The 21,565-nt window shown below is 39.0% G+C and overlaps 1 long non-coding RNA gene across 1 annotated transcript in view; it reads left to right on the forward strand.

Moving 5' to 3' along the window:
• The window catches only part of LOC105506907, a 35,001-nt gene extending 26,660 nt beyond the window's left edge, over window positions 1–8,341 (forward strand). The window contains exon 3 of the long non-coding RNA XR_001001008.1: window positions 7,716–8,341. This is a non-coding gene — a long non-coding RNA (uncharacterized LOC105506907). The remainder of the gene's footprint in view (window positions 1–7,715) is intronic.
• Window positions 8,342–21,565: the final 13,224 nt, after the last annotated feature.

Raw genomic sequence — 21,565 nt, forward strand, 5'->3', positions numbered from 1 at the left:
AAAAAGTTTACCAAATCACCCTGAGGTATAAATCTTAAGTCCGGAAATTAAAATCTCCAAGGAAAATTTAGGAGTCACATTAAAACAATGGCTCAAACCTGGTCAGCGTTTCCCATTGTCTGGATTTACCGAAGGATCCATCTGGTGGAGGTCAGAGAGGAATTTAGCTAGTAATGGAGGATTGAGGGTGGGGGATGAGGGTTCAGGAGTAGGATGAGAGTGAAAGAGTGGAGGGCTTTAGTTGTTTTTCTCCTCACAAGGCTTTCCTGTGTTCCTGGGAAGGTTTTTGTTTCTTGAAGCTCCAGATTGCCTTATCTGCAAATCAGGGAGGGTGCTGCCGTGTGCTTTGAAGACCAGTACTGGATGTGGTGGGGCAAAGCACAGAAGTGCAGACTGAGATTATTAGTGCAGATTTGCTATTCATAAGGTCAGAGCGGGGCTGCTGTCTGTCAGTTTGGTTAGATTTTTAGGGAGTGTCTCTGAGGCAATTAATGAATAAAGAAGTAATACTGTGCTGTGTATCACCTGCTGGTCTTTAAACTATAGTTAAATTTACCCTGATAATTTCTTTTCCATTACTCTTTCTTTCTCTGTTAGGAAATCTTTGGAAAATTGCTGACTTGGCAGCTGAAAATATTTTCTTGGCAAGTCCTTTGAAATTGTAATTGTATGAAAGTGCCTTTTTCTTATCTTTGCCTTTAAATAACTTCCCCCCCCCGCCCCAATTCTCTGTTGGAGAAAGAAGAATAAAATGCATTGTGCATCCTTATCCTCAACACATCATTATTTTTGAACCTTTGGAGAGCAGTGAAATTCTCTATTGTGAGGGATTTTAGTCTTAAATCAACAGCATGTCAGGAAGCATTAGTGAGGCACAACATCACATGCATATGTGGACGGGTCTGGTCATCAAGCACAAACGAGCTGCTAGCAAACCAAGCTACAGAAACAAGAGTCCTTAATTCCCCTACCCCCATTCCCACACATTTAGACTCTAGGGATGCAAATACAATATACCAATTATGGTGACACTTTCTGACCTCAACTTACCAAGAAATACAAAATTGCGTGTTCAATATTTTGTGGAGCCACTATTTCAAAACTGATTTTTAAGCAATGGTTACTCGTGTGTGTTTTTGGTCTCTTCTGGGAATCTGAGGTTCAGAAGAGCAGTGTATTTCTCTTGATGTCTCTCTGGGATAAATAAAAAGAAAATAGGAGGCCATTTTCAGGTTGGCCTCAAGGTCTCTCCCAGGCATCCAGACTCATTTTGTCATTTCTCTCCAGGACTTAAGCTTGGCCTACTGATCCCAGAGGAGAGAATCATAGAGAATGGTGGAATTGGAGAGCTGCAAATAGCCTGCCCTCATTTGTAAGTCATCCCTGATTCAGGCTGCGGAGCTGCAGCTGTTGATGGCATCCATGGAAATGACTCTGGCCTTGAGGCTTAGCTTCTCATGGAGAAGCAGTTTTTCCATTCTGCATCCTGTGCTTGATGGGAGACCTGACAAAGTGGTCGCAGAGTTGGAGCCTGAGGAAAACCCAACAGAGCTTGCATTTGTTGCAAAATACTGAATTGCTAAGTGCTAAATGAGATAGCTTCCATGTCCTGCTCATTGACTGACAGGAAACAAATGTACCCTCAAATAGCAGGTGGGGTTGGAATTAGGAGGAAGTAGTTGGAGACTGCACCAAAGAGCAGGGGGCCAACCATGGGTCACACAAGGGGATATGGAAGTGTTTCATTCTACCCAACGTTCTTGTGGAGTTAGTTGTTACTTAGCTAAAAAGAATGTTGGGGAGGACCCGAGTTTGGGTCTTAGTGCTGCCATTTTATTAGTTATTAGTGCTGCCATTTTATTAATTAACCTTGGGCAAGTTAACAATTCTGTCCTTCAGTGTCTTCATCTATAAAGAGAAAAATAACAATTTGCAGGGCTACTTAAAGATAAAATGAATGTTTATGTAATCTTTCTGATGCATAGTAATGCTGAATTAATGTCTCTATTCTTCTTTTTTTTTTTTTACAACAACAAAAATACCTCCTGTCTTGTTTTGTTTTTCCTCAATGAACTTAGAAGTTTATTTTGCCAAGATTTAAGGACCATGGCCCATGACACAGCCTCAGGAGGTTCTGAGAACATATGCCCAGGGTGTCTGAGTTATAGCTTGGCTTTATACATTTTAGACAGAAGTTACAGGCAAAACCATCAATCAGCATACATAAAGTATATAATGGTTTGGCCTGGAAAAAAGGGACATGATCGGGGGAGAGGGGGTGTGGGGGTTCCAGGTCGTAGGTGGATTCAAAAATTTCCTAATTAGCAATTGGTTGAAAGAATTAAGTGCTGCCTGAAGGGTTGAAGTCAGCTTGAGTTCAGATAATGGGGGTTGGGGAAGCGAAGACTCTTGTCAAGTAGATGAAGCCTCCAGGCAGCAGGCCTCAGAGAGAATATATGGTGAATGTCACTGTCCATACCTCAAAAGGCATCAGACTCTCCAGAAAATACCTAGTAATGGAAGGAGATTCTTTACAGAATGCAAATTTCTCCCACAAGAAACAGCTTTGCAGGGTTATTTCAAAATATGTCAAAGAAATAAAATACTTCGGGAATAAAATACTTTGATTTTCTTCAGAGCCTACTGTCTGTCCTGTGATGCTATACCAGAGGCAGGTTGGAATGCCTACAATGTCATCACTACAAAGAGGCTGTTTTAAGATCTCCGTTTTCATGTTAATATTGGTCAGTTGTGTCTAAACTCTAAAAGCAGGAGAGTATAATGAGGCATGCCTGATCCTCATTTCCTGTCGTGACCTGAACTAGTTTTTCAGGTTTCTTTGGAATTCCCTTGGCCAAGGAGGGGAGGTTCATTCTGTCAGATGCGGGGTTAGAATTTTATTTTTTATTGACCAAGATTTCCCAGAGGCAACATCAGTGATCAAACTTTTACTTTTGTCCCATAGCTGAACTCATGTCTTAATGATTACTCACATTAATCACATGAGACTGGCCCTCTAGAAACCCATTCTCGAGCCCACTTAGAATGGGGCACCAACATTGCTTCTCTAGATTTCATAAGAAATGCTAGCTAGCTTCTGTGCCAAACTGCCAGTTGTCTCAAATAATGGAAACAGTAGGTACGCTCTTGGGAATGGGAAATGCCCTACAGGTTGCAGGTAGGGAGTGAGACTGTAAGTTACATGAAGACAGGGCAGAGGATACAAGGATACAGGACATAACAGGCAAACAAGAAGTGAATGAATGCATATAAGTTTTTGGTGGCCAAAGTAGGGCAAGGGGAGAACTAATGAGGGCAGATAGAAAAGGAGTGGCTTATATCCATTTTCTGTTTCTGTATCTTGACTTGCTTCCCATCAGTTTGTAAATGGAGGTGGGTTGTAGAAAACACATACACACACACACACACACACACACACACACAAACACCAAGAGCAGTGACAAGAAGGAGGGACAGAGTTTTGAGTTTGGAAAAGAGCATGGTGGGCACAGAATTTGAAGTAGTCTTAATCAATTAGCACGTTACATTTTGTAATTTAGAATCATACATACATATCTCCTGGTCTAACCCTCATAGAATTTAGAATTTCTCCTGTATTAGTTTCCTATTGCTGCTAGAACAAATTACCACAACTTTTGTGTCTTGAAACAAGACAAATGTATCATCTTACAGTTCTGGAGCTCAGAAGCCAAATGTGGATCTTATAGATTAAAATCAAGACATTAACAGAACTGCATTTCTTCTGGAATCTCTTCGGGAGAATCCCTCTCTTTGCCTTTTCCAGCTTCCAGAGGCTGCTCTCAGGCCTTAGCTTGTGGCCCCTTCCTTCATCTTCAAAGCAAATAAGTCAGTTTTTGCTTCTATCAGCCAATCTCCTTCTTGGACTGTTTCTCTACTCCCTTCCCTTATACAGACCTCTTATATGGGCCCACTCAAATAATCCAGGATAATCTCCCATCTCAAGATTCCTACCCTAATCATATCTACAAAGTCCATTTTTCCATTTAAAGCAATGTATTTACATTTCCTGGTGTTTAAGATACAGGCATATTTTGGGAGTGGGGGGGCATTACTCACTCTACCACACTTCCCTAAATCACCCTTTCCTGCTGGTTAAGTACACACCTCTTCTTGAGTACATTCTGAGGCAGCCCATTTCAATGTAAAGGTTATCTGACCCTCTTTTGCTAGTTAAATGAACGACTGAGTGAGTAGAGGAAGCCACGTTCTCTTTCTGTTTCTCTTCACTCGTGGGTTGAAAGCGGCCAGTAAGAAGTCAGACAAGAACAATTAGGAAAGTTTGCTAGGGTTTTTGTCATTATCTTGAGTCTTGATGGGCAGATCTCCAAGAGAACAGTAGCTTGGCTACCTACCCCCTAGTCAAAAGGGCCACGCAGGAATACAAATACACTCCTTTAGCTTCTGATGAAAGAGCTGGGCATCATTATCCCTAAGGACAACACTGATTAATTGTAATGTATGCATAACTGCTTAGCCTATGCACAAATTCTTCCACTGTCATTGCAAGGTACAATACCAACATTGCCTTGAGCCAGTTCAGATAAACAACAATAAGAAGTAATTTATTTCTTCATTTACTTACTGCGGAATCAGTGGGAAACCTCTTTCAACCCAAGGCTATCCATTTTCAAAGGGGAAATGGTACAATAAGTGGAGCATCCCCGTGGCTCAGACAAAGGTTGTGTTCTTGATTATTTTTGTTATAGAGTTATGACTATTCAAACAGTTCTAGAAAGCTCTTTCCTGTTGGCAATATCTCCAGGTAGCTCTCTCATTAAGTCCATTCAGTTCAGGGCTCTGATGTGTAAGACATCATACAGTATAAAATTGTCCCATGCAAAATCTACTTTCCCCCAAATGTGTATTATTGACTTTCTTATTGCTTAAAAACTTCTCATCAGACATTGAACAGTGAAAAATACTTTACTCTTGCCATCTGCCCAATAAAGAGAATCACACAGTCTGCTCAACTATTCTAAGTGATTGTTTAAGGTGACTCCCGCTACTAACACACATAGTCACTGGGCATACTGACCCTACCCCCTGTTCTTGCTGCTCCGGCTGTGGTATCCCCTACCCCCACCTTAGTTTGACAGTCTTTTTATGCTCATTCTTCCCAATTCCCAACATTTTATTAATCATTATGTTTTTAAAAAATCAATTTCATTGTGTTGTTATTTACATATAGATGCATATATCAGTGTAAGAATCACTGCAATTAAGATACGGAATATTTTCAATCCTATAAAAAGTTCCCTCCTCCACTTTTGCAATTAATTATTTATCACCCTCCTGGCCCAAGCAACCTTCTGTTACTATAGAGTAGTTTCCTTTTTCTAGAATTTCGTATAGATGGAATCATACAGTATACATTATTTTGTGTAGACTTTTGCTTTAAAATTTAGCATTATGTTTCTGAAATTCATTCATATTGTATATATCAATAGTTTCTTCCCTCTTATTGCTTAGAAGTGTTCTATGATATGCGTTTAACACATTTGTGTGTCTGTTCACTGGTTGCTGAATATTTAGGTTGTTTCTAGTTTTGGACTGCAATGAATGAAGCTACTGTGAATATTTGTATACATAACTATATGGGTATATCGTTTCATTTTTAATTTTTTTGAGTAAATTCGGAGGAATGGAATTGCTAGGCCATAGGTAAGTATACAAGTAACTTTATAAGAAATGGACAAAGTGTTTTCCAAAGTACGTGTACCATTTTATATTCCCACAAATTTTGTCTGAGAGTTCCAGTTGTACCACATGCTGGGCAGCAGTTGTTATTATAATCTTTTAAAGTTTAACCATTCAAATGGGTGTGCAGTAAGATTTCCTTGTGGCTTTAATTTCTCATTTTCCATAACTAATCATTTTGAGCATCTTTTCATGTGTTTATTGCTATCCAGGTTTCTTCTTTTGTGAAGTAGCTCTTAGCATTTTTTGCCCATTTTTAAGTGGGGTTGTCTTATTGAGTTGTAAGATTTCTTTATATATTCTAGGTACAATCCCGTTATTAGATACATGCACTGTGTTTGTTTTATAGCAGTCTGTAGATTGACTTTTTATTTTCCTACCATTGATTTTTAATTTTGCTGATGTCTAGTGTATTAGTTTCCTTCTTCTTGCTACTGTAACAAATTACTGTATTAGTTTGTTTTCATGCTGCTGATAAAGACATACCCGAGACAGGACAGTTTACAAAGGAAACAGGTTTAGTGGAAAACTCACAATTCCATATGGCTGGAGAAGCCTCACAATCATGGTGGAAGGCAAGAAGGAGCAAGACACATCTTACACAGACGGTGGCAGGCAAAGAGAGAAAGGAGGGAGCTTGTGCAGAGAAACTCCTGTTTATAAAACCATCAGATCTTGTGAGACCCATTTCCTATCATGAGAACAGCGTGGGAAACACCTGCTTCCATGATTCAATTACCTCCCACTGGGCCCCTCCCACAATACATGGGAATTTAAGATGAGATTTGGGTGGGGACACAGCCAAACCATATCAACAACAAACAACATTACTACAGAGTCCACCAATGATAGACTGAGTCTGCAGATATCAAGTTCAAGAGTTCTCAAAAGAAGCTGGAGTGAAACAGAATAACTGGATACCCCATTTAGGGCCAAAGGCACTCACCAGAGGAAACGTCACTGGGGCCTGCTCTGAGAGACATGAGAACTAGATAAGTTTTTACACACCCACATTATAATTAGAGAGGTGTGGATCTAAATGTGTAAATCTGAATGTCAGGTGAAGGGTGGTAGAGAATAAATGACAAGGTTAGAATCCAGGAGGATGGGAACAGGTTAGGGTGTGTGGTGAGAGACGAGTTAGTGGGATTCGTTGAGTACCCTGGAAAAAATCATGAAGGTTTTGGAGGCCTGCCTTCCCATGGTGTTGGCAATGTGGGTCAGGCCTGAAAATGTCAAGATCATATTAGGTTAGAGCATTGGTTCTCATACGTTCATATGCATTAGAATCACCTCAGGGCTTGTTAAACGATATTGTTGGGCCCCAGTCCCAGGGTTTCTGCTTCAGTAGATCTGGGGTAGGGTTTGAAGATTTGCATTTCTAACAAAGTTTCCAGGTGCTGCTAGCCTGGGGACCTCATTTTGAGAACCACTGGAATAGAGAAACAGCTTGCCAAGGGCTGTTAAGCTGGTGTTTTTCAATGTATGGTGTGAGGGTCGCTTGCTAAGAATCACTGGTGGAGACTGTTCAAGATGCTAATCTTCTAAGCTCTATCCCCAGAGGTTTGTGTTAGGGGCCTTGGAGAAGAACCTGCAAATCCACTTTTTAGAAAAACAAGTTCTCAAGGTGATTCTTATGTTGCTATGGTTTGTGAACCACTCTAAGTCATGTGAAGCTCACTTAAACCATCCCTTATCTCTGTGGGTTCTGTGTAGTAAGCTGGCTACTGCAGTGACTCATCACCTTTTGTGGCTGCCACAATAGCACAGAATCAAGCACTGGGGTTTTGGGAGCTTGACAGAGAGGGATTCAGATCCTGTGTGTGCCACATTCTATTTGGGGGATCTTGGACAAAGAGATTTAACCATTCTGGGCTTCAAGTTCATAATCTGAAAGATGGAATAATGAGACAAGTATTATATAATAGTCACCTATCATCATGTCTGATTTTTCTTTTTTAGTTTACAAAAGAAAGAGGTTTAATTAATTCACAGTTCCACATGGCTGAGGAGGCCTCACAATCACGGCAGAAAGCAAAGGAGGAGCAAAGTCATGTCTTACCTGGCAGCAGGCAAGAGGATGTCTGATTCTTAGTAAGCCCTCAATAAGCAGTAGCTCTTCTATGATTTCTTCATATTCTTATTTCCAGCAGTATGATATGTATGATATGCCAATTAACCCACTGAACATGTATCTTGCCAGAGGCAGTTTCATATGCTGGTTGACTTGAATCAAGAGAGGGCATCAGGGGAACAGTATCACAGAAGAAGATTAAAAAGGACTTTGGAACTTAAAAGGCAGAAGGAGAAAAACTATTCTCTGGATAGTGCTGGTGAAAAGTGAGCACACAGTGGGATGTCATTGGAGCTTGTCTTCTGCCTGTTTGGTTGCAGCTCCTGTCTTCATTCATAACGCCTCACATCTCCTGACACATGGCTGGGACTCTGTCTGTGATGAATGTTTGTACACATGGAGGAGGGAGGTACATATACTGTACATGCTTAGAGGTGGAGACTTATAGGGAGCAGAAGAAGTGTGGGTGATCAGGCAAAATGAGGAAAATACTTCTGAAACTCAAAACAGACGATGAAATCAAATAAAGCCTGAAGATATTGTAAGTGTGGCCCTCAAATTTAGTACCATTGTGTTGACTTGTTTTACTGCTCTGCATCTGTCTGGTCACACACATAAACAGGATAATTTGGTTTTTTTTTTTCTGAGTCTCTGCAGCGCAAGGCTAAGTAGATGGACTGTGGTAAAGAGAGTAAGTCAATGTTTCGGCATTATCTGTTCAATTGAACTTTCTTAAATGATCCAAATAGCTCCTCAAGGGCCATTGTTTTATCTTGCCCTTTACATTTTCTATGAGTGTTTTCATGTCAAAATTCACTTGGAAACTAAAGGACAAGGTATTCTGCTACTTCTGGCCTTAATAACCCTTTCTAGCTTTTGTCTGCAACTATTTTTGCTGAGGTTATTATATGTTCAATATATTCTCTTTATAAATCCTGAATACTCACATTTCCAAATAAACATGAGACAATGGGCCTAAAATTCAAAAGGAAGACAAAACAAAATAATTTCAAGCTTCCACTTTGTACTTATATACTATAGCATTTCTCATGGGTAGCAAGTTCCAAATCATAGTATTTTCAAACTTGAAGGGAATTAAAACGAGCAAACTATGGCTCAGAACATTTAAGTCACATCCTAGTGTTGCATGTGATCTCATGGTTTCTGTTTCAGTGCTCTTTCTATTCCACCAAGCTCACACTCCCACCCCTTGGGTCCATTGCTACTAAAATCCTGAAAGGATTCAGAAAGGCATACTTGAGATTATAACACTATGTCTGTAAAACCTAATTCAAATCAATTAAACTTCCATGGATTTCTAAGCTATTCTATAAGCTGGGTGATTCGTTTATTGGAATAACATTTTCATTTAAGACCACCCTTATTCTCCACCATGGGACAGGATAACTAAGAACCCTCAGGGAATTATTTCTTTCCTGAACTTACTGATGCCTAATGGTGATCTGTTGGAGACCCTGCCTTTCCGTGGTCAAAGGCGGACATTAGGGCTCATTTTCCCCAGTATCTTTGGTACTTTTCAAACCCTTGAGCTAAAGGATAAAACTGAACCAGCCATTTCCAAGGACACATTTTTAAAAAAATTACTTCAATTTTGGTTTTTCTTGGTTCATAAACTTAGTTTTACTCTTAAATAAATGTTGTCAATACAATACATGCATAGTTACAAATATTACCCAAGGATTCTAATGAAAAGTAGCAGTTTGTGCCCTATTTCTCCCACATCAGAGTAGACCGCTTTTAGCTCTTTTTACTCTCTGTTCTAATATTAATTTCAATATATTGTAATTACTTGATTCCAAAGTTTTAGACATTTTCTATGACTTCCTTTTATGACAGCTGATGATTTAACTCTCTACCACTTCCTCCAATTTTTTCTTTTTCCTTTTTCTGTGAAACAGGGTCTTACTTTACTGCCCAGGCTGGAGTGCAGGATCATGAACATAGCTCACTGCAGCCTCAAACTCCTGGGCTCAAGGTATTCCCCTGCCTCAGCCTCCCAAAGTGCTGAGATTACAGATGCATTGGGCGAAATTTATTCCCTTTCTTTGTCTACTATAATTAATTAGGCCATAATCTTAATGCAACAGCAACAACATATCAGTCCTTACATGATTATGTAGAAAATATATTTTACTGAATAGCCTGCTAATATACTACGATTCCCTTTACTATGCTCTATATTCCCTTTTTTGTTACTTAAAAACATTTTTTTTTGGAATTAAAAACTGCTTTATGTGTTTTAGCTCCTTAGTCTCCTATAGACCTATTCTTATCTTTTCCAAATGCTCCATTAGATCTTCTGTACACAGTTAATAAACTTTCCCCAAATGGTTTAATCATGTCTGATGATCTGTCAATTATTCCTGCCCTCACTGCCGTGCCGCTTTACTCTGGTGCGTTGATCCTTCTGCTCCAGTCTACTTCCCTCCAGGGCTGTTGCACAGGGTCATCTTTGGACCACACCATCTTTCTGTGCAGGACCTCTCCTTTGCTTGGTCATGTGCCTTCTTCCTTGTTGTAGTCCTTCATTTTTTCTGGATCAGTGCTTCGTAAATTAAAACTTAAATTTAAAAAGATTTGAAAAATTTAAAAACTGTGGTGTCAGGGAGAAGAATGTAATGAATCCCTACATATTAATACTTATCACCCAGATTCAACAGTTAACATGTTTCCACACTTATTGCATTTGTCTTTTTCTTGTTCCTCTACTCTTCTTTCTTTTCTCCCCTCCCTCTCCAGTTCTGTTTCCCTCCCTCCTTTCTCTTCCCTTCCCGGACCCTTCTGTTCCACTCTCATCACCTCTCCCCGTCCCTCTCCTTTCCTCTTCTCTTTACCTGCTTGCTGAAGTGTTATAAAGCAAACCCCTGTGTTTCAAGCCAGGACACTGGAAGGGCTCTCTCTGAGAGAGAGAGACTACATTCAATACAGGCAGTGAAAGAGAGCCTATGATAACATTATCTGAGTTGCTGATTCTGACTGCACTGAAAGATTTATCCTAGATCTTTTAGTTATATGACCTAACACTTTTACTTTCAAGGGACGTTAAGGCAAGTCTGCCAGGTGTGAAATTTTCCAGCTAACTGGGAGTTTGGCAGATGAGTTTTAGAACGTTTTGGGCAAAATCACAGTATCTTAGATTAATTAGCAAATAAACTTTTATTTATCCTATTGTTACCCAATAGGTGGAAAGCTTAACATGTAATATTCAGGTATCAATACTGAAGAATAGAAAATAAAGTGATGTTTAGTTCTTTTAAAAATATGCCTTCTATACAATACCAATATAAAGGTTAGGATTTTACATTCAATAGTAAATCTGTTTCGTTTCATTAGGAATTGGACAAACACGACAATATTGGCAAAATGGTTTCTGTGTCTATGAATGCCTCATTATATTGCTCAGTTAACGTTAATCCAATAGAGTGGATGTAGCAATTTTTGTACCACAAATCAGTAGCTGATGGAACAGTTCATAACTAGAAATTTTGTCCATGAATTTATGTGTCGGCCTTCATGCAATTGTAAATCCCTTACTAGTATTTTGATTTGGGCATTCTTATCTTCATTATTGAAAACATGATTATTTTTATAACTGAATATTCTGAATTGCATTAAAAGAATAACTGAGATCAATTTGTTGTAAATAATTCAGACACGCTGACAGAAATCTCTGTCTGATTACTTTCTTATGTATGGCTGTGTTCTCTATGGTGTCTTTTGCTTTTGTATAGTACACGAATCCCAGAAACTTGCAGCTTTCTGAATATATAACTTGGCTTACAGTCCTATTTTCTCCTGTTATATGTTTACTCTATTCCCAGAAAGTAAGGAAATTAGGTTTATTATTAACAATTTATCAATGTATTTCTAATAAAGTCTTCCCATTAATCTTATTTATACTGAATTTTACATGTTTTTAGTAATCAGCTTCTGAAAAGATCAGGAAAAATGTTTTGAATAGTAGAGATCAGTGAACTTATTCATGTAAATCTTTATTAATACACATATTAAAGTGATATAAAGATAAGTAAAATGCTTCCCCTTAATGAAAATAAATACATGATTATGGCTTAATTTTATACTCATCATTTCAACTTTTACCAGTAGTTTGGGTGAAAATGTTTAACTAGGTTGTGATTTTAACAATGGCAATCATAATTTTTAATTCCCAGGCATTTTGACAATATCCCTATCGCCTACTTTACTAGGCTCCTAAATCTGGTTCTGGCAGATTATATTTTCCAAAGAGATGCTAGAGGTATATATCCCATCTGCCACGTGCTTCTTAAAATAAGATGCTCCTCCCACAAAGAGATGGGGATCTGTGTTCTTTCCCCTTGAATTTTTGTTACTGGGCCTGTGACTGCTGCTTGTACTAACAGGGTACAGGGGAAGTGATGCTATAGGACTTCTGAGGCCATAAAGAGGATGCAGCTCATGGATGAGTCACTCTCTTGGCACAGGAACCTTAGGAGCCCTAAACCGTCATGGAACACACCCAGCTGAAGTGATCATACTGGAGAGAACATGTGGAGAGACAACATGGAGACAGAGAAACATGTGGGAGGATCCTCAGCTGCTCCGGCCACCAGATGCCTCAGTCTCTCTGAGACCAGGTACCAGATATGTGAACAAGCCACCCTCTGCCTACAACCATGTAAGAAAGTCTGAGGGAGAAGTGCCCCACTGGAGCCCGTCAAATTTCAGACCATGAGAGGACACAACACAATGTGGTTGTTATTTTAAGGCACTAAGTTTTGGGGTATTGTGATTTATAGTAAGAAATATATATTTGGTTTCTGCCTCCAGTTCCTGAGACAGCTTCTAATACCTTTGAAGATGGGGTACTAGGAGAATCTTTTGTTTTAATATTTGAGTTAGAGCTCAAATATTCTGAGACGGGTCTCCCAAAATTTTTGTAATTTTCTGAGTTATAAGAGCATCCGACATGGAGCTGTAAATCTCTCGGTGTTCCCTGAGTGAAAGGTGCATCTTTTGTTCTAATGAGGTAACTCTGGGTGGGATCCTGGAGAGTCTTGGATGGGGGCTGGTTGCCAGGGGAACCAATCATGTGATTAGAGGGGTTGGAACTTCCATCCCCAACACTGGACCTCCAAGGAGGGGATAGGAGCTGAAGGCTGAATTGATAACCAATGGCCAATGGTGTAATCATTTATGACTATGTAATACAGCTTCCATAAGAGTTCAAAAAACAGGGTTTGGGGAGCTTCCAGATAGTTGAACACATGAAGGTGCCTGGAGGATGGTGTCCAGAGAGGGCCTAGAAGCGCCACACCCCTTCCCACATACCTTCTCTTCTATCTAGATGCTCAACTGTATCATTTATCATATTTTTAATTAATATAATAAACCAGAAAGTGTGTTTTGCTGAATTCTGTGAGCCATTCTAGAAAATCAAAGGAGGGGGTTTTGGGAACCTTGATGTATAGCTAGTTTGTCAGAAGTGTAGGTGACAACCTACTACTTGAAACTGGCACCTGAAGTGGGGGAAATCTTGTGGGACTGAGCCCTTAACCCGTGGGATCTGACTCTAACTCCAAGGAGATAGTGTCAGAATTGAGTTAAATTATAGGACACCCAGTTGGTGTCTGCTGGAGAATTGCTTGCTGTGTGGGGATCTCCCTGACACATCTGGTGTCAGAAGTGAAGTGGGATGTGTTTAGTGTTAATGTAGAAGGAAAAGCACTTTTTATTCCTCTATCTCTAACACAGTCACAGTAACTGGGATGCTGGCCCTTCTCCATGGTTCCCTGATTTAGAGAACAGCACCGTCATTCATATGACAATCCCTGGAATTTTTACATCACTTTGTTTCAGACTTTTCTGAGATCCAGATGGGAAGTTCAAATTGCCTATGTAAATTTCCAGTCTCTCAGATGTACATATTGGGAGGAACTGCAAATCATACTGCAATAGACAAGGATGTGTGCTATCCTTTTAAGGAGAGGATCCAATAGTAGGCAACAACCATGTAATCTACCATAATCACCAAAGCTGTGTTACTCCATTCATACAATAAGAAGATCAAGGTTTTCTCTATATTTATATCCAAGTGGTGACATAAAAAAAGCACTAGCCACCACACTGAGATTACAGGCTCACTCCTGTAATCCCAGCCCTTTGGGAGACTGAAGCAGGAGGATCACTGGAGCCCAGGAGTTTGAGACCGGTCTGGGCAATAAGTGAGACCTTGACTCTAAAAAATCAGCTAGACATGGTGATATGTGCCTGTGGTCCTAGCTACTTGACTTGTGGGGTGAGGTGGGAGGATCCCTTGAGCCTGGGAGCTAGAGGTTGCAGTGAGCTGAGATCTTGCTATTGCACTCTAGCCTGGGCAACAAAGCAAGACCCTGTCTAAAAAAAAAAAAAAAAAAAAAAAAGAGGAAGAAGAAGAAAAGGCCTTCACAGAAACCCAACAAATTATTAACAGTTCAATCCTTGTTCGGTGTGGGGGTAAAAATGTAAGAGGTGAAGGAAGAGTCTAGCACTTCTGAAGCCTCTGTAGTGTTTGAATCTTTTGCAATAAAGCTTCAAATATCTGAGGGAGACTGAGGCTGAGAGCTGCTACATGTCAGATTCAAGTGAGTTAGCCACCAAAGTCACAAAGCTGTACCTAATTCAGAATCATATGTAATCTATTTTGCTTGGGACCTGATTTGCCCATCTGTGTATGCCCCACATATGAGCGTGTACGAAGAATGATGACAATATGGAGTGTATTTCTGACTCTTTTCTTATAATTCTAGGCTCCGCATATGAGGTCATAGTTACTTATTGTTGCTTTACTGCATCCTCTTGTCCTTCAGATTACTGACAAAGCGCTGATGCCAGGAAGAATAAAATAGTCTTTGTTGTTGTCAAAGAGAAGGAAGCTGCATGCCAGGTAGAACTGACCAGTAGTCTTCTCAGAGAAATTAGCATCAGCAATGGATTCCTGTTTCTCTTCATAGGAAGATCTACTTTCAGAATTTAAAAAAAAAATTATACATATTAATCCTAAAAATGCCTTGGTTGTAACTGGGAATTAAGACTACTGATTCAACTGCAATTAATTCGCATTGTCTGAAGATATTTCCTTCTCTTTCCTTGCTTGCTTTTTATAGTTATACAGCAAGGAACATGAAAATTTAGATGTATCCACTTGAAAAAGAACTCACATTCTAAATGAGAAATGTATAAGATAGATGAGTTACAGTATTGGCCTGTATAATTCCTTAATTTCCAAGGGGCTTTTCTCCAAAAATTATTTTAAATAGAACAGATCTAATATACTTAGGATTTTATTTGCAGATTACAAAGAAATAGGAAAGAGTGATGGTAGAGAAGAGAAAGTAAAGAAAGAGAAAATGTTTTAGGAAATAGTAGTGGTTAACATTAAAAAACTGAAAAAAAAAATCCACTTGGAAAATGGTTATGCCAAGGGAAAAATATTAAATTCATAATAAATTTTAAAAATGTGATACAAAATGAATTTTTTATGGTTTGTAAGATTTAAGGTGCCTTTTCCCTTGTAATAGAAGCTATGCTTTTGCACAGAGGAGAAGTATGGTATTTTATGAGAAGACATGCTATGAATGATGAAAGGCTCTATTTCAGCAAGTCACAGGCAGAAAAGTCCCAAACAATGGAATAGAACTGCAGCATTGTTGAAAGTAGGTACTTTTTTATTATTCTACATACACTTTAAAATCTAAATATTATTGCTTTGTATAAAAAGGTGGTCTGTACATTTCTATGCTGAATAGCATGCCTTCTTAATAATGTGTTTTGATGATTTGTTTATAAGAGCATAGGTACTCCTTGCTTTCATTTTTACTATCCAAAAAATTAAACCATCTGTAAGGCCCTCTACAATCAAAGCTCTCCTTTTCCCTGTATCTGTCAGCAAGCACAAGGTGGGCTCTTGGGAAAGGACTTACCTTGCTTGTCTACTGCGGCAGCTCTGTTTTTCCCAGATGGCTGCAGATACACAGGCTGCACAGGAAATAACAGCCTATGAATCAATGGGAAAACATATTTAGAAATCAGGTGATTTGAATTTTTAGTTGGTTGCATAGCCTGGAAATTTGGCCATAGCCTGAGATCAGAAATGGAGAGCTACTAACTGAGTCTCTTCTACCATAGGTATTTGCAAAAGCGTCCTTTCTTCCTTCATTTCTAAATAGAAACATCCTTACTGTTATTTCCTCACAAGTATAGACATAATATATACTTTTTTCGGAAAAAATAATTATGTATAAAATAGAAAGTAAAATTCTTTCCCTATTCCCAGTGTCATCCCCTTCAATCATAATCCACTGTTAATATTTTATTATTAATCATTCCAAATATGTTCTATAAATGTTAACACAATTTTATTTTTTGAGACAAAAACACATGGCAAGGTTATCTTTTGCCTTAACACTGTGTATATATTGAACATCTTTCTGGATCATTACCTACAGCACTGCAGCTCATCCTTCAAATACAAGTATTATTATTTATTCAACAAATAAATAAATACTATGTTGATGATATTGCTCCTGTTACACATGGTGCTGCAAGGAGTGTCTTTTCACTTACATCTTTCCACACTTACCCTTTCATTTGCTATGATAAATTCCAACAACATGGAGTTGCTGGACCAAAGAGTAAGTATAATTTACATAGAACATATTGCCATTGGCCCTCCAGCAGTGTACTAAATACACTCCCGCCAGATATGTACACAAATGTCAAGTCTCCCACATCTTGCCCACACTGGCTATTATCAACTTTTTTAAACTTTTGCCAAACTGATAGACAAAGACCAACATCTCATTTTGCTATAAATTATGTAAGTTTTTTTTTTTTAATCAAACCTAGTTGTGTTTTCTGCAGTAAGAGGTTGTATCGTTTGGCTTTGGGACTCCTGCTTTGCTCGCACTCATCAGTACACTGCTGGGTGTTGTTGAATCTTTTGCTGTAGTCTATTCCCCTACCTGAGCACAGGGGTCATTGCTTTCGGTCTCTGACATAGATTCTCAATATATTTACATACACATAATCACAAGCCTTAATCGCACATATACCACATTATATACATGCAATCACATACACATGCACACCATATCACACAAAAAATCACACATGCAATCATTCACACACACCACATTACATTATAGAGTGACATTGTAAAGCATGAAAATGAAATCAGAATTCTGCCCCCTAGTTTAGAGACCCATCAAATTGCTGGAACACTTCAAAATTTCCTGGAACACTTCAAAAACTCCCTGATGATTGTAGCCTTTCTCAGGTGCCAGCCTCATCATTTCAGTTCTCTGGAACCTCCCTCTAGAAGCTTGTTTTTGCAAGCTGAGAGCTATTTCCCTCTTGTTGGACATATGTGCACTCTCATAGCACAAATCACAACGACTGCAGGTAAGGATGTGGGAACTGAAGTTCTTGGGTACAAACTCAAATTTGCAAGACATGGTTTACATCTGTTCTCGCTCTTACTCAAACCAATGCATATTATTTCCCCTTGAAAAAATTCAAGGATTTTGAAGAATTAAATGGTGGAGGGGCATAAGTAGAATCCAGTTTTGTCTGGTTTTTGCTCAAAACATTCTGATTTACCATTAGCCTGATGTTTCTTTCCTAATGCACAATTTTCTCTATTGATTTTTTTTCTTTGTCGCCAACATTGCTCAAAACAGAACTGTTAAAATATGCTGACCTGTTTTCTTTCTTCAGAGTTCCTTAGCAATAAGACTTACACAGAACCTATCCATCAAATTCAGTATTTAATTAAAGTGCAAAGTTAGATTGGGGAAATATGAATAATAGAGCTTGAAAGGAATTTGTATATGAACACTACTTTTCCCTTTAGTTTTCTGTGTGTAAGCCTGGATCTAGCTCTTCAGAGAGGACTTCATGTAACAGAGTAAATTCTGAGCCAGACAGACCTGGGTTTACATCCTATGTGTATATGATCACAGAATAATTTCTCTTTCTGAACCTTGACTTGGTTTTTTTTTTTTTTTCTTTTTCTTTTTGTGACAGGGTTTTACTCCCATCACCCAGGTGGAGAGCAGCGGTGCATTCACGTGAACCTTGATTTTTGTGGCATGTAAAATGGGGTTAATAAAAGTACCACTAGCTATGAGAATTAGATGAGTATTTTGTACAATATAAGACTCTACAGAATAATAGCACAGTAAGTTCTCCCTTAATGTCAGGTTCTTGGAAACCATTACTTTAAGTGAAATGATGCATTACAAAGCCATTTTTCTCATCAGTTTTAATGAAACCACATTGAACAAAAGAAAGTTATTTAAGGACCTGTGTAGGACATTAAGTGAGGACTTACTGTAATGTTATTATTTTTATTTACTTAAACATAATTATTGAACATCTACTATGTAGTAATATTGTGCAAGGAACTAGGGAAAAGTGGTGATTACATTTCATGATAAATGACATGGTTGCTGCTCTCAAGAGGCTTTCTCTTGTGATTAAGAAGAATCAAACAAGGGGTTTCAACAAACGGTGATAAGGGAGAAGTGCAGGGTGCAGATGGGGTTCCCATCAGGGCCCATAGCTTTGGCTAGGACCCCATCAGAGAAGACTTTCTGGAGAGAGTGGCACTGGGCTTTCCTTAGGTTGTAGGGAGATGTGTTTGGATGCACATTTTAGCTTTCTCCCACACAGAACCTAACTTCATTAACGCCTGGATTCAATCAACATTTATGGATTGCCTTGTGTGAACTAGGCTCGAAGATGACCAGACATGGGTACTTCTCTCAAGGATTCTCACTTCTCTCGGGAGATAGAAACTGTGCACTCTGTATATGTTGTGATAATAATTATCGGTGACATTTATTGTCTCTGTCCTGTGTGGTAGGCACTATTCAAAGCACTTTGTATGGATTCACTCTGGGACAAATGAACTCAAGGACTTATCCAAGTTTACACTGCTAGCAAGAGGCAGAACCAGGCATATGAACTGTGGCCATTTGGCTCCAGGACTTGAACTCTGAAGCACCACCTGCATTATTTTAACAGAGTTGTGTCCATAGAGGAGGGAGAGAGCAGTCCCAGAGGGCTCGCTGTGTCACCCTAAATACTTTCTTCTCCAAATTTTTCCTTTCTTCTTTTTGCAACCTTCCTCACAATGGTCTTTGTAACAATTGTAACAATCCTCTTGCTACATCACATTGGATGGGGTTAACCCATAGCAGTCACATCTCAGTCTGAATAAGTTCATAAGACTTTTTTTTGTTTTTTTTTTGAGGCCGAGTCTCACTCTGTCCCCCAGGTTGGAGTGCAGTGGCACAATCTCGGCTCACTGCAAGCTCCGCCTCCCAGGTTCAAAAGACTCTCTTGCCTCAGCCTCCCGAGTAACTGGGACTACAAGTATGTGCTACCACACCAGCTAATTTTTGTATTTTTGCTAGATGGGGTTTCACCATATTGGCCAGGATGGTCTTGATCTCTTGACCTCATGATCCCCTCGCCTCAGCCTCCCAAAGTGCTGGGATTACAGGTGTGAGCCACCACACCCAGCCAAGTTCATAAGACTTTTAAGATGGTGAGTTAGGAGAGAATCCAAGGATGCTGGATGGGAGGGAGGACTCCTGGCTTAGAGGGTGGGGAGGGAGAGCAGAGTCTGAGCAGGCGCGTCCAGCCTGAAGACATCCTCTGCCTCTTCCCGCTGTGTCTGGGCTTCCACTCCTCTCTGCCCCTTCTCAGGTTGGCCAGAAGACCCCCTCTGTTTACTGTGCTCCATCTGCACTTACTCTGGGCACAGGATCAAGGCTTGGGAGTTTCCCCTTTTTTCCCTACTTAAGTACAAGACACCTGTTTGCAGTTGTTTTTTCTGTTTATGGTCTTTCCTCAGCAGAATACTTCAGGTATTCCTGAGATCTTACTTTATTTTTAAGAAAAAAAAAATGAAGAGGAGGATTTTTATTAATGTCAATATTTTAATCTGAAAGTTACATTACTCGCTAAAGAACTTGTAGAAATATAGAAATATATAGTGATAAAAGTCACCCCTAGCTACTTTTAATAGTTTGGGATAATCCCTGTACACCATTATAAAACAAGGTGTAGGATTTTAATCCTTATATATGTTTGTGTAAATATATATATATCTGTCACTCATCACTTGTCAATGCTGATTGAGTCAAAGCATTAATGAGTTAGGTTCTGTGTGGGAGAAAACTAAAATGTGCATCCAAACACATCACCCTTGACTCCCTGCAATCTAAGGAGAGTCTATATATCTATATATATATCTATATATCTCACATACACACATGTACATATATGTATACGCATATATATATATACATTATATATATATATAATTTTGTATGGGTAGAAAAGATTTAAGATTCAGTCTGTATGCACTTGTCACTTCAATCGGTCCAAGTCTATTGACTTCTATGTTGAATGTCTGTCACTGCAGTTGTGTTTTAATCTAAATTGACTGCTTGGGCACTGTTACCCTTTCAACATGTCTTTGTGATATAGGTACAATCTCAAATCCTGCTCAATTCAGTGTTAAAAGTTTGCAGTTTCTCTGACATCATTCTAATGTGCTAGAATGTAAGGAGATTTCTCTTCTCCTGTGCATTTGCAAGTGTCTCCGTTCCTTAAGTGCATCTATTTCACAGAGCTCTTCCATGTCCTTTCATTCTTCTCCCTGTTTGATACCATATTAAGGAACCAAAATGCTAAGAAGGCACATGAGGTCATAATAGAGAAGCCAGTGGAAAAGTTATCATTGTCTGGATATGAGATAAATACCCCTCCCAGAAAATGTATTATAAATGATGCTACCTTCCCACTGAATGATTGATTTGCTCAGCAGGGTGGATGGACAGTGACAGAGAAATGCCTGGAAACAGAGTAGTGGTAGAGAGCAAGATGAGTCACTATTCCACCCAATTTTGGACTCTACAATGACCTCAGGGCTTTAGAAGAGTGACTGAAATTAAAATGAGATCTTTGCATTGTTTTCCTGAACACTTCATGTGATTTATTTTGAGTAGAGCAGCAACAAAAAATATCGGAAGGAATTATTTATCAATAACTCATTTATTGCAGAGAGCTTTTCCCCCTATTTAAAAAAATCTTTTGCCATCACACTGGATATGTTGTCCCCACTGAACTATAAAATAAGGGAAGGAGAAGCCTTCATTTCTGTGGAGATAATTGGAGTTCAAACATTTCATGTGCTCTAGAGTGAAAAATGCTGAAACTAAATTATATACAAAGAACAAAGGAAGATATGTAGTGTATGTCAACCTTCTCTCTGTGTTGGCTATGAGCCCAATCTGTGAGCTGAAATTAAGCTTTGTCATAGCAACACTAAGAGTAAAGAATTATTGGGACTTAAAGTGTTCTTGTCAGAGTAAATCTGAGATGATCTGGAGTGGGAAGGAGCATGGGGAATAAAAGTCCCTGGGAGAAATGCATTTTAACAGATACAATTCTGGAACAAATTCAGATTCCCTCTAATCCTTGGCTAGGCCTGGCAATAAATGCATCTTTAATTTTATATAGCAGATCTCTCATACTGATCTTTTCAACTTTTCTGATATATTGATGTCAAGTCCCCATGGTTCATTTTTTGCTTAGGCAAAGGCTCCATCCATGAACTCCAATACTTCCCATACATCAAACTCTTGTTTTTTAACTTTTATTTTAAATTACGAGGTACATGTTCAGGTTTGCTCCATA

Source organism: Colobus angolensis, unplaced genomic scaffold (assembly GCF_000951035.1).
Source record: "Colobus angolensis palliatus isolate OR3802 unplaced genomic scaffold, Cang.pa_1.0 Scaffold141, whole genome shotgun sequence".
In the NCBI taxonomy this organism is placed as follows: Eukaryota; Metazoa; Chordata; class Mammalia; order Primates; family Cercopithecidae; genus Colobus; species Colobus angolensis.